Here is a 15,307-nt window from a genome sequence, read left to right as displayed (position 1 = left end):
GCATAACATAACTAAGAATATGAACTGCTCCACTTACCATCTCTATACAAACACAAGATTTTTCTCCAGACATGCCCTTGGTGATACCAGGAGAATGTATCTGAAGCTAACACTGGAATATTCCCATTTACTTCCTGACACTGGGATAACCTATCCATCAAACTCACAAAAACAGGTTACTTCCAGTGTAATAGTATTCAGATAATTACAGTGCAAAAAACAATAATAATAAAAAGCCCCATGTGCTGTATCAGCAATAAATTTGTGCATGAACAGAGGAAAATGCTGTCCACCCTACAGTCAGAGAGTTTTTGTCTTCATTTTTAATGACATTAATATTTAACCTTAAATGTCTACAATTATTCATGCAGTTAAATATGTAGTCTATTGAAATTAAATAAGGTCTGCATTAATATATTAAAAAAACCCATTTGGCTAGGCTTTAAAGAGTCAATCATGAAAAGGTTACATGTACACTACTAGTACGAGATCAGTGTTAGAGATAGGGCCTTGGCAATGATATTTCCTTCAAGCTATGGTGAGAAGAGAAAAACACATTTTTAGTGCAGTCATGAAGTTAGCATCTTTCATAATTAATGGAGAATCGTTAGTGACTTTCTGGGAACAGCATTAAAGGAACTTCAGGACATAGTATTTGAAGAAAGAGAATTTGGGAAGTCCTGTGATATTGTGGAACTACATTTCTTAATAATCCAGGCAAGCGATTTGAAGAACTTTGGAGGGGGTTGATGACTTCTTTTAGTAAATATGCATCACAGAAGTAAGGGATGCTGGAATCTAACAGTCAAAATGAACATCACCACATAATACAAGTAACTGGCAATACAGTTCTGAGATATAAGCAAACCACAGGTTTCTGGCAAGTGTTTTCTCAAGAAAACTTGGGAGTAGTTACAGAAATACAAAGTACAGAGTGATTAGATTGTCTCCTGTTTTAACCAATGAAGACTTAACAGTTTAGCAGGTGATACTGGCTAAAAAATTACTACTTTTATATTCATTCGTGTTTTTATGTATATTTAGGTATGTTTATAGCATTTGTTTAAGATTTCAAATAACACAGTTGTTAAGAAATTGACAGTGATGGAAATAACTCTGTCTAATTCATATGCTTATTTCAGATGTAGCTTCAGCAAAAGGTTGGGGTTTTAGCCCCTACTTCCAGGACTGGTTTTGATTTTATTCAGTGATGATCTAATATAAGTGCATACATAATCCTAGCCATGGCATTTTAGTTGTGTCCCTTAGCAGGATAGTCCAACTGCTAGACTAGGCTCTCTTTCACCTGCTTTCCTTTTTACCCCACAACACCTCCATTCTCGGCATCACAGATGAATCAGCTTCAACTGCCAGAACGGCATCTCACTCAGGCTACTACTCAGCCTTGTGGTTAGGACACAGATATTGGACCTCAGGTTCAATTCTCTCCAGTTTGAAGCGTCCAGTACTACCCACTTCCTATGGCAGTATCAACCTCCATCAGACTTAACTGCGCACTTGAGTGTATCAGACTTCTCAGATTTTCCTGCAAAACTTTGATGAAGCAGCTTTCCACCCACAGGAAAGCTGAAGAGGAGGTCAGTATCCCTCTCTCTCCACGACAGCCACTGTAAGCAAATGTTCTGAAATGCTGAAAATGTTGGAGGGGGGAAGATCTGAAAATTCTGAAATGTTCTGAAACTTTTAGTCTAAGAACATCATATTCAAGGTCTGGCAGTCCCTGAAATAGATGAAGTAAAATAGAATTTTCCAGATCTTCTTTTGGGCATCATTTGGGCAGATTCTGCTCTACTTTATTATGAAATGCCTTATATAATCATGTCTGATAAGAAGGCTAGTCCTGTTTATATCAAGGAAGAGGAACTAGATCCTATGCCATATTTTCACACTTCTCTAATTTACTTGAGCATTACTTCCTAACATTGCTTCAAAAGAAAGGAAAAACAGATTAGTATATTCCCTTCCTTCTTCTCCAGCCAAATTGAAATTCTTCTCTAAGACTTGTTTATCCATCAGAAGGTTAATAGTAACAATAGTACATTTAATAAATGTACATGTAAAAAATGGTACATTTTATGAAATAAAACCTAAAGAATTTTATAAGGTAGGGGAGAAAGTTCAAAGGTAAACGTAAAAGAAGGCATAACTTATCTTCTCATCTTCCTTTTCCATTCTGCTCTTTTAAAAGTCTTTTTTCCTAAAATGGTTATCTTTGTCTCACATTCCAACTATTACACAAATACTCTTACTAAGCCTTTTTTTTTCTCCTAGTAATCTTTTTCCCCCCTCTCTAGCAGAAAGATGAAAGTCAGGTAATTTATCTGCAGAGCCCCCAGCATGATGAGAAGCAGGAGATTGTGTGCCCAGACGAAGTTCTGTGCACACACAACTAAAGAAAACATCACAGAAATGTGTTTCTCAGTGACACAAATACTATTTGGAACACGTCATTGATCAGGCCATATATTTAAGGTATTGCGATGAGAAAGTAACAGTCTGTATTTTACATTAAAGGATAATGTTTCTACTGAAGGTAAAAAAATAGCAAAATGTTTTATTTTGCTTGGGAATAAGAACCCAACAATAACGATCATGTCTTCACAATCTTCCAGAATAAAAGTAATCAATCCTCATGCTTAAGAGCAAGCTTTATGAGTATATATTGATTTACTTAGCTATTTTGCAAATACTGTCTTCCTAATTAGGAAGAAACTTTGAAACACTTGTCCTTAAAGAGATAAACATTTACTTTTTGAAAGCTGAATACATCCACACACTGCTTTATTGAGCCTGTTACAAAGTTTGTGGTGCAAGTTGTAGTAGACACACCTGTGCTTTTGTCTTTTGATAGAATTTCAGCCCAAAGTGTGGAAGTAACTGAAGTCGGATTACTCCTCCAGGTGAAGTAAATAGGTCCTGACATGAGCAACAGAAACAGACAAACCAAATTACTTTCAAGAATATATCCTTTTATCTACAATAAGTGGTCCACCTGCTTTTTGTTTCTGTTGTTTTAAGACTGACTCTTCACTTGAAGAGAAGTTTTTTTTCCCTGAAGGGGAAACATAAAGAATGGGAACTGATAACAAAAGACAACAAGCTTTACAAATGTATCCAAGGGACACAAGTGCAGAGTGCCTCAGGGGGGAAATGAAAAAAAGAATCAATTATTTCCAGATATTTCTAAATTATCATCAATGACAGTCTCTCAGTAAAATGTGACATCGTTTTACCTTAGTCTCCCCCCCAACAAACCCACAAACCCCTCTGACTTAAGAAAAATCTTTCCAGTTCCTCTGTTTTCTTTCATATCTCAGAAGGGAACCTGAGGTATAACTCAACAGTTAGGTAAAAAGAAAATTAACAGAAACTAGAATTTACCGTTTCACTATGCAAACCAGTCTGAGACTCAGCGGAGCTCCTGGTGAAGCCCAGAATTTTCCCACTGACAGCTCAGTGCAGGCACCAGCAGGGCCCAGCTGCTGCCCACCTCTTTTTGCCTTTGTGCTCCAGAGACAACCAGTCAATGCAGGTAATTCTGTTCACATTGAAATAACTCAGATTAAAGCATGGCCTAGATAACTGTGCTTATTCTGTTTCACAGGACTGAAGGAAATGCCATTATTCCTCTTTTTTTTTTTTTTTCCCCCCTCTGTCATTTCTTTTAATTTTAGCTTGCCAGGCAACATAACATCTGCACAGTATAATCAACAGGTGACTTCTCAGACATCACCTCCACCCTTTCCCGCAGCTCTTCTTCCAGCCATGTCTCCTTCCCCAGTCTCTCTTCTTACACCCTAAACTCTCACTGCTGCCAGCATACCCTACAGTTTTTCAAAGGCTCACAAAACTAACCCTTATTAGCTATTTCCCAGATAAATCCTGTGGCTGGTATGTGAAATAAGGTTGTCTCAGACATCTGGGTTGATCTATTACATTAATGACTTTTCAAAACATAAGCATACTTCAAAAAGTGTTGGCTAAGCATACTTGTCTTCTTTCTTCGGTGAATAATAAAAAATGAGGGTAAGGCAGATGACCTCTGCTTTGATTTATTACATGAGTGATCTAAAACAGCCTTTGCCCCCCCAAAAAATCAGAATCTACTATCATCGAGCATATAAAAGATGAGACTAAATACTCGCAAGTACAATATGACATTGACAGAATTACAGCAGGTTGCTTTCCTTTATGCACGTCACAGGCTAAAGGCTCTCCTACAAAGACCTGCTTTGCCTCTGCTGCTATGCAGTACTTTGACATGCTGGTGTAATTACACTGTGTGCCCAACTCTCATATGGTCATTAACAGGACAAAGTAAACCAGCTTCAAAATGAAGGTTTAAGGATCAGCCTGTGAAACATGTAACGCCGTGATTTCAGATGAATAGTCTTAGTTTAAAAGTTTGCATGTTGATCTGGGAGGAAAGTAGAAAGCAGAAAGCAGAAAGAAACTCTTCTGCAGGTGAGTTTCTCTGTCATCAAAGTATAGGTCTTAATTTAAGAACATATATTATGATACTCTTCGGCAGTGCCTGAGGGCCAATAAAGAACACAGCCCTGCATTGTTCTGTCTAGCAGTTATATAAATAGAGACATAGGTTTCCTGTAAAGCTTATCAAGTAAATAGAAAGGGAAGACCCAAGGTAGAGGAAGTGGTAAAATAATTATATATTTGAGCTGTGTGAAGGCAGCACTTTCATGTTAACATCCTTACTGACGAGAAAGGACTAAAGTAAATGGAAAAAAAGAGTATGGAAGGATGTGGAAGGAAAGACGGTAACAATCAAAGTATAAAATGAAGCTGAGGAAAAACCAGGATGGTAAAGAGTCAGTCAGAGTAAGTGTAACCAAATCCAGGAACATTATCTGAATGGCAAAGCAACTGATTTGGTTTTCATGGATATGTCTGAAAGTTGGGCACTCTGCTACACACTCCTCTTTGATTTTCCATAAAATGTCAAGTACGGAGAGGAAGGGCACCTCGTAGATCACAGAATCACAGAATCACTAAGGTTGGAAAAGACCTGTAAGATCATCAAGTCCAACCATCAACTAACACCACCATGCCCACTAAACCATGTCCCACAATGCCACATACACATGTTCCTTGAACACCTCCAGTATGGGTGACGCCACCACTTCCCTCAGCAGCCTGTTCCAGTGTCTCACCACTCTCTTAGTAAAGAAAGTTTTCCTAATATCCAATCTAAACCTCCCCTGGTGCAACTTGAGGACTTTTCCTCTTCTCCTATCGCTAGTCACCTGGGAGAAGAGACCAACACCCACCTCTCTGCAACCTCCTTCCAGGTAATTGTAGAGAGCGATAAGGTCTCCCCTCAGCCTCCTCTTCTCCAGGCTGAACAACCCCAGTTCCCTCAGCCGCTCCTCATAAGACTTGTGCTCCAGACCCCTCACCAGCTTTGTTGCCCTTCTCTGGACACGCTCCAGCACCTCAATGTCCTTCTTGTAGTGAGGGGCCCAAAACTGAACACAGGATTCGAGGTGTGGCCTCACCAGCGCCGAGTACAGGGGCACGATCCCCTCCCTGCTCCTGCTGGCCACACCATTTCTGCTACAGGCCAGGATGCCGTTGGCCTTCTTGGCCACCTGGGCACACTGCTGGCTCATCTTCAGCCGGCTGTCAATCAACACCCCCAGGTCCTTTTCTGCCGGGCTGCTTTCCAGCCACTCATCCCCAAGCCTGTAGCGTTGCATGGGGTTGTTGTGACCCAAGTGCAGGACCCGGCACTTGGCCTTGTTGAACCTCATACTATTGGCCTTGGCCCATCGATCCAGCCTGTCCAGATCCCTCTGCAGAGCCTTCCTGCCCTCGAGCAGATCAACACTCCCGCCCAACTTGGTGTCATCTGCAAACTTGCTGAGGGAGCACTCAATCCCCTCATCCAGATCATCGATAAATATATTAATCAAGACTGGCCCCAAAACTGAGCCCTGGGGAACTCCGCTTGTGACCGGCCGCCAACTGGATTTAACTCCATTCACCACAACTCTCCGGGCACTGTGGGAGACAGTGTCGAAGGCTTTACTGAAGTCCAGGTAGACAACACCGACAGCCTTTCCCTCATCCACTAGGCAGGTCACCTGGTCATAGAAGGAGATCAAAGAGCAGGATATCGAAGGAGATCTCAGTGGCTCCAGAGCTGGAGCCCCTTCTGCACTGGATTGCTCGGTGGTAATGCTGGGCATGGGGACTGTGCTTGCCTCCATGGGACCCTTCTGACTACAGTTGGTTCCAGGTATCAAGAATATAAAAAAAGTGATGTAATTCAAACACACAGCAGACATGCACCCTATATCTATGAACAAAAAAATTTAGAAGGCAAAGCTATGATAGAGCCTGGGTAAAATGAATTACACTTTTTCCTGCTGTGCATAAAAGCTGTTCTTTTTATTTTCTCATACTATTTTATTTATGTTGCTTCAACCCAGAAGGATTCTCTGAATGCATTACTTCAATAAGAAATAGATAACACACAGCAAACAAGCTAACACCCTGTGTACAGTTGCTTGAAAATTCATGCAGTGAGATGATCACATATATCATAACCTGTTGCTGACTCATTGCTAGTACAAGAGAGAATAATTTTCCCTCAGGGACAATAATAGCTATCTGTTATCTCTCATCTGCAAAGAGAAAGAATAATAACCTTGAAGTCATAGCAAATGATCTCCACCTGTGACACTGATGAAATACTGAGGTGAAGCTGGCCAGGTGAAACTGTAGAGGTTGCAACTGTAAAATAAATACATCTGTCTGGAAAAGGCTGTATATTCAGATAGAGGACTTTGTTTGAAGAAGATAAATAAAAGGGCAATGTTCAGTTATGATTTCTGTAATGGAATATTATGAGTCAAATAACCAGAGTGTATGTTGTAGCTGGGGGGAAAAAAAAAAGAGAGACAAAAAAGACACGTCTTCTGTCTGAGTCTGGCATCTATGAGAAACAAGAAGTTCTTTTTTCTGAACAAGTTTCTCTTCTTAATAACTTCCTAAACTCCCAAGGTATACTTTTGATTTTGCTCCTTAACTAAGGAAGTAGAAGCAAAAAACATGAGAAAAATATTGCACAATATCACAAAGGAAAGACTATGTCTGTTTTAGAGATGGATCTGATTAGTCTGCAAAAGCAGAAACTTTGTACTTGTGAAATTTAAATGTCAGTATAAGCACTTACTATATTTGAAAGTATGTAAATGCTGGTATCCAGCATATACGTATGTTTGGGTTTGTTCATCGAAACTTGCAGAACTTTTCTCACCATTGATCCAGAGTCAGTGAAACTTTACTTTGGTACAGACTGGGGCAACCACGTGCTCCCCAACTTTTTTCAGATGGGCTAACAGCATGGTGAGATAGACAGTGCCAATCACTCCCACTAACTGTGTGCAGCTTCAGCAAAAAACTTTATGGTGAATCAGTCTCCTAACTCCTAACTCGGAGTCATAATTTTAGTGCTGCCTTGCCATAATTTTATTTACCTTGCCCCAGGGAAGGGGAGTCCACCAACACAGGCCCTTCATTTCCTGTACAATCAATAGACAGAGGGAGACATTTTTGGAGACCAGGAGAGGAAAACCCAGTCCACCTACCATAGATACTTTCCATCTCTTTGGATGCACAGGGAATTTGTGAAATCTTCTCCAGTTAATTTTAGATAGATACCTAGCTCTTTTACAGAGGGTATAAGAAACTAAAAAAATGTTAGACACGTCAATCTCTTCATGGGCCAACTGGCCTAGTTTTCTTTTGACAAGGCTAAATCTATCTTCAGATGTGACTCAGCCAATGTGAAACAGTTCTTAGACCTTTAATTCTTTGGCAAAATTAGCACCTGGGATACTGCTGCTGATAGAAATAGAGATGGAGGCTGCAGCATAAACAGGCATTCACTTTTTTACCAGGGTTCTGCTCTGTGAAGATTTAGTAGGTAACTATAGCACATGGAGGAACTACCTGCGTTTGGGACAACTACGCTCAGCAGTCCATGAAAAGCACCTGATGAAGCTTCATTGGTGTAATCTCCAGGGTGGCTGAAGCCCATGATGTACATAAAGCTGTGCTGAGTAGCTGGGGGTGTATATCAGGAATCAGTGAAAACATAGTCAGCTGACCATAGTCATCCTTCCTTGCTCAACCTTTGAGTCGACACAACTGCACTTATGTCCAGTGATTTCAAGCACAGAGATGTCTGGGCCTTTACCAATAGAGAATTATGGGCTTCAGCTTTCCTTATGGTTATGGAGGCTTTATTCTGAAGTCTGATACTACAAAAATCAGACTGGACAAGAACGTTGTATCAAGTCAAGGTCAGAGTCAATCTTCGTCTAACTGGACCACTAGTTTATCATGTTCTTATGTTAAGATTCACTAATTGCTACTGACAACAGCACGAACTGGCATGTTGTGGATTACATTGCGCTTTTGACTGCACAACCTCAACATTCAAGTACACATTTACAGGTAGGAGAAATTTTTGGAAGCTTTTGGTTTCAATTTTCATCTCTGAATCTTCAGAGAGATTTATTCACCACCATTCAATGAAATAGGTATAGAAAAAGAAGCTACTTAGCTCCAGTAAAGACAACAAAAACCTCTCATTCTCTTGAAAACATTGATTTCCAAGTTGGCAGGATGTATGTACAATTTCATAAGACAGAAAGAGAGTAATAGTTAAGAACATTGTGTCCTTGCTTTGAAACCTTTTGCTGGAAGCAAACTTTTATGATTGAATTCAACTTAGAAAGAAAAGGGTATGGAATGACCCAATAAGAACTTTCACAGTTGAATGTGTTTCTATAATTTAAAACATGCACCAGAAAAGTCAAAAGTCTAGAAAAGTAGTGGTGGTGCTGTTCCCAAGATAATAGCCTACGCACTAATTTAAACCCACTTTTTATTGTTCCCTGGGATGGCAGCCAGAACCAGTTTTGAACTTGTAATTTTCTTTTAACCAGAGTTAAACATGTCACAAAGGGGTTATTAGAGCTTAAATGACAAAAAAGATAACTCAGTCCAACATGCAGCATTGTGCTTCTCTTCTGAGAAAGTTTCTGTTGGTAGAAATATGAGCATTAATACAGAGCATGTAATGTTGTGAGTCTATAAGGCACACTTCATTTTCATCATAGTCATTACACTGTCACTATGTCATAGCCCTAGATAATCCTAAAGCATTTTTCTATCAGCATCATTTGCTTATTGTAACTCAACTATTCTATAAGCTCAGGAGTGTTGGAATGTACGTGACAACCATCACAGAGGCCTGGATAGATTACATTACTAGACTATTGCTAACAGAAAACAAAATTACAGCCAATACAGTTGGCAATAAATATCCAAACATTGCTGTAAATATTCACATCTAGAAATGTTCTGATGGAAAACTTGCAAAATAAGCTTCTTCACTTGCTGTACCAAAACTTTCCCAGGCTCTTCCTGGTCCTACCTGCTCCATGAGTGCAGTTTGTCATATAGTACTGAACGGACAAAATCAGTGGAGGGTAAAGCTTCTGACAGGGTGGATCTGGTCGCTGTGCAATTTCAACTGGCGTATCAAGGCACCAGAGCCTAGACCTTCAGCTGGTCGGTCCTATTGAATGAACTCCAACAGGAATTAAGAACCAATGCAGAATAAACTTAATGTGTATCTTTATAGTAAATATTTTAATTTATGCAGTTCAACCTATTCAAAAGTGACAGTCTGAACTCTGGTATTGCTTTTGGAACTTCTGTTTAAAACAATTTCAACACTAATGCTGATGCTAATGACTATACACGCACATAATGAACGTATGTATGTACATGTATACACACACACACATGCACACACATACTCTAAGTAGATAATCTTGTTATTCCCTTTAACAGCCTGCTATTTCTTACTTTCACTTGTGGCATCATGTCTTAAGTTTGAGGGAGCCCACAGTTGCTCAAATTAGCATATGTTAATACTTTATTTTCATTGGTTATCAAAATCCATATATTTATTCACAGAAGAAGACACTGTAGTTCATTTTCCAGCACAGTGTGTAGAATATTATGTGCTTAGAGGGCATGAGTTCTTGTAAACTTTGTGAGCAAAATCCAGACCTTACTGAACTGTGCTGAACTTAGTGGTTCTGCTGCTGCCCACTGAGAGTTCATACTTCTACCCTCATCCTCTTTGTTGTTCTACAAAGAACCTGGACAACCTTTAACTCTCAATGACATTAGCTGAAAGAAACAGTAAATGCTGGTTGTTAAAGCTTCCTGTTTTCATGGTGTTAGGAGGTCTAATAACAATCTAACCCTTACCACACACTTGTGAATGCTATGCAGTGGTCACCTTCATCCATCATCTTAAAACTATCATAATTTTAGAATCTGGAAATAAAAGCCAACAATCAGAAGCAGAACTCTGTTAATGATTCATTGGTGATTCAGAATGTGTCATTTTTCCTCTATTTGTTACCAAGGGAACTTGACACCCACTTCCTACCACATCATTGCTACAACCAAAACAGTGTCAAGCCACAATATTGCTTTGCTGCTGTTTATGACTGTTAAATGCCAACTTCTTGAAAAAAATAACTTTGTAAAATAAGTTTTCTTAATATCATCATCAAGTTCTATGGCTTAGAGCTAACAGTGGCCAGCTAGAAATCACACTGGAAAAGAGCGATATGATCTGCAGCTTCCAATCTGTCTTCTGCAAAATTGTTAAATTGGTTCTGCTGAGTGATTTGAACTATAATACACCCTGAATCTTGAATTGTGTAAGGGGATTGATGGGTTTTTACTGAAATATTTTCTTGACTTCTGAAACCATTTCAACAAGAAATAAGCTAAAATTGGAGGTACTTGAAAGTGGTTTTCTGGTTTGTAAAAAATGTTCCGGGTTTTTTGGTTTTGTATTTTTAATGTGGTTTACATCCAAAATAGATTAAATCAATCTTTTCCAAGATTTTCAATGAACGACAAACTTCCCTTATCTTATTCACTGCCAGTGAGACTGGCATTCTTGTCACCAGATGTGTCTGCTCTGAGGATAGGGAACTGAAGTGGCATCCAATATGCTTTAACTGAAATATTTTAGGCTCAAACAATTGATCTCCAAAGAAAACATCTTGCTGAAGATTTTATGGCCTGGTATGATAAAGATATTTCAGAATGGTCCTATACTTTCTGACTTTAAAATCAGTTTAGCTGAAATTATTTCAAATTTCTTTAGAAGGTCCCACATATACTTTAGACTGACCTGTGGAATCACTCAGTGATGTCCTCCACCTTTTTCAGACAGGTCTCTGTCTATCACTGTAGAAGGAAAAAAAAAGGTTGAAGAAAAACAGTTTCTTAATAAACAATAAAATAAGTTTGTTTTATGTACTGTAGTTTTTACCTTATCATAGTATTGCAAGGTTTCTTGGGTGGTTTGCCTATTAGAGATCCTGTTCTCACTGAGGGCTGGGCTTTGCAAATTGCTAGATGGGTCTGCATTGGGAGCATTTCCTTGTCACACACAGAAAATGGGTCTTGAAATCTCATTTTGTATCAGCACAGAATGAATTCAAGAATAGCATGGGAGGGGGAGAAAGCTCCGCACCCTACTGGGAAGGACACTTATTCCAAACTTAGAGTTTAGAAATTCTACAGTGAAAGTCCGTACTTTTTACAGTTCAGAGTGACCTGACACAAAAACTTTGCTTCAAGACTATCAGAAAAGTAATTTAAACCCATGTCTTCTACCAACAGGGTAAAACCTACTCCCCAGGCTAATGTATGCTCTGTGTCATACTTTCACTAGAAATTCTTCTTCTTCTCAACCATTTTTTAATTTCTCTTTGCCAAACCAAAACATTTTGGTTTTTACTAAGTTGCGTTTTGGCAGAAAGAAATCTTGGCAAACCCGATTCAGTGTTAAACATGGTGGCTTTGGCCCAGCAAAACACTTACATTCTTAACTCTAAGCAAAGACTTAGCTCTCATTGTTCCACCTACTTGAAATTATGTAGAGTGTTCCTTTAACACCAGGGCTGTAATAAGATAGGAACTTAATAAGAATATATTCTGAGGCAAACACCCTGCTATGGTTCAAAATAACCATGAGTAACATGTTTTAGGAATTATTAAGGTTAGAGTGTCTTGGTTTAATTTGTCAGAAACAATTAGAAAATAACTGGAAAAAATTTTTTTTAACTTTTTGTTTGTAGTTTGTCTCATTCCTCAAGAATTAAAAAGTTCCTTAAATTACTATCAAAGCCTAGTACCTGTGGAAAGAATAATTATGTGGTACAAGAAGTATGGAGATGGGGTATAATCCCATTTCATGTATGTTTTCTTTTTAATAGTATATTGTACAATATCTTTTTGCAATATGAAAAGTATATATACCTAAACATATGGCTATTTAGAAAAGTTAATTGGATTTTAACAAGAAGCTGTAAACATTTGTAACTGTTAAATATATGAAAATACAAATATGAGGGCCATGTAAAGACCACGGATATTTATTTCTGTCTTCCCATAACTGTGTGAATAAAATTTGCTTGTAATCATATCTATGTTTATACGTATGCATACACATAAATAGCTAGGAATAGATTTCAACAAAAGGTTTCAATGCCTACTTTTGCATTCAGTGTTCTTCATCTGAGAAAATATGACTCTCCTATCTTTTTTGGAGTTTAAATCAACTTGAGATAAAAAGTGTAATAAACAAGAATAATAAATAATGATCAGTATATAGATAATAAGATAATAAGCAAGAATAGATAGGCAATAAACAAGAATAATTTCTTCTAAGCTTAACATTTGTTGTTAGACTCCCCACAGTGTGAGAAAGATTTAGAATAAGATCAGGCTCTATTCTTCAGGGAACAATATAGTCTCTTTCTGGGGCCAGAAAAAAAATTTTTATGGGCTTTTTCACTGCAATACATAGTTGGCTAGGTAAGGGCCAATGACTGAAGCTGGAGTCCACTTCTAAGGTGCTGATGCAGAACATCTCGCTCCCCACAACTCATTTTTCCATGGTCTACTGCACCCACTAGTATACTCCTTTAACTTGTCAGGAAACCGAGGCAAAGAGAGGTTATTTGCCCAGCCCCAGAGTAGATTTAAAGAACCCATGGAAGAATGGAGAGCCAGTGGTTCTCAGCCAGCTTTTGGCTGCCACGTCCAGGACTCTGGGGCCTCTGCTAGATGGGTGCTGACAACCAGAGGAGAGTGTGTGGCACACCAGCAATGGCCTTATATGAGAGACCTGGAGGCAAGGTTGAAGCAGAGCCCTGTATCTTTAGTGACTTGGAGAAAGATGGAGGGAGGAAACATAAACTTCAAAGACCCATGACATTGCCAAACAAGCAAAAAGGAACCTATTTATAACTGCGAATGTGGCCAGCAGGGTCAGTGGTCCAGCTAGAAGCCAAGCTCTGTTTGCTTCATGTTCAAATTCCCTTGAAACTTCCCTGTGTCAAATGTTAAGCGTATTTTAAATGGTGTCTGTTTCTTAACACAATTTGAAGTTTTAACTAGTTCACTTGAAATCAACAACAAAACTTCTATTGAATTCAGTGAGACCAGAACTTGACTGCAATCCAGGACCTGAGAACATTTCTTACATTAGATAATGACTCCATTTGATCTCAGGCTACTTGTAAACTTGTCTTGTTGATTTCTTCTGAAGGAAAGGATTTGCACCCACAGAAGAAAGGATAATACTGGGTCTAGTACTTCTGGGAGAATAGACTGCACTCTTCCGAGTCTTCTCAATAATATTTTGATGCCCAGAAGGAAGGCTGAATAGCACACCCCTGTTGTGAAACTTTCCTTCAGTTACCACTAGAAAGAATGCCTTGGGGTTTTTTTTTCCACTTGCCAAGCATCAAGTATTGTAAGCTCAACTCAAAAATACAACAGAATGTATTTTTTGTAGTCTGAGCTAAGGAAAATTTTCTGAGTTAAGGACAATTTATAGGTACAATGTTAATGATGTGACATTTGTCTCAACACTGTAAGCTGCTCATAAGTTTAAGAGATATTAAGCACATGATGATTGACATTAAGGTGCCATCATTATCTTGTAAAACCCTTCTCTACACCTAACATTTTTAGTGGTCAGGCTGGGTAAAGAATATTAAAATTTTGATACATGTTCTTCTTTTCTATAGAAATACTTGGCAGCTGCAGTCAGATGTAGCAACCCTTCATCTGACTTTTTTTCTTGAAAGAAGGGGTCTATCCTTGGTCCCTTCTCAAATCCTTGTTTGCAGGGACAGTTCCTTTTAGATTCTACTTACGTAGCCTTGTCAATTCAACAACAATCTACACCACCACTGAAAAGTGGAGTGCTGATGCCCTTCTCTGTGCCAGCTCTAGTCTTCAGGTGGCTGCTCTGGGAACTAGATCAGGGATTTGGTCTGCCTGAAAAGTGATCTGAAGAAAGCAAAGACAAAACAAATCCAGCAACCTGCACTGCAGCTGGGTAAAAGTAGCTGTATGGCTGCAATCATAGCAGAGTTGGTGTTGACTGCAACATAGGGCAGCCTTGAAACTTTCCTAAAATTGTCTGAGGTCCAACCTGCCACCCAGCCAGAAAACACCTCAGGCTTCAGCCTTGCACAGAGCACCACTACAGGGGCCCAAATGAAATGGCCGGCTGTTTGTCTGGATTGCTGGCTGGATAGCCATCTATCTCAGCATGGAAGCACTTAATATTGTTGTTGAAGGCATTCATGTTGCTACCTGCTACAGATCTCCACTTTTACGCTTATCAGAAATGTTTGCTAACTTTGAAATGTTTCAGACAATTGTGAATAACACCCTCTTCTCTCCATGCTCTATTTTCACCTCAAAAGGAAAAGAAAAACAAAACAACAGCCAGGCATTTTCAAGGTTTCCCAAGTAAAAGTTATGTTGTACTGTGCATTGTTATGTAATCACAGTTGAAATTAATGTTTTTTTTTCCTTGGGTTACTAAATCCATGCTTTGAACTCCAAGTGTTGGTATGCATTAAAGTCAGAAAAATATCAAAAGTTCAGTGCTCGAAGGCATGTCTCCCTTTTTAGGCAGTGCTCAGGTCTTGAACTTTGGAAGAAAATATCTCTATTTTCCTAATACTGCTGTGACTACATCTGCAGCTGTCAGGAGATCTATATCCAATAGCCCAAAAGGCATTTTGAGTTGAGTTAGATTCAGTTTTTAATGTAAAATAAATAGCTTAGTCTGTTTTATTAATTCCATTTAACCTCCATACACATTGTCCTTTTCTCTTATATTACCAAA

This window comes from Gavia stellata, chromosome 6 (assembly GCF_030936135.1).
Source record: "Gavia stellata isolate bGavSte3 chromosome 6, bGavSte3.hap2, whole genome shotgun sequence".
In the NCBI taxonomy this organism is placed as follows: Eukaryota; Metazoa; Chordata; class Aves; order Gaviiformes; family Gaviidae; genus Gavia; species Gavia stellata.
This window is presented reverse-complemented; position numbering follows the sequence as displayed.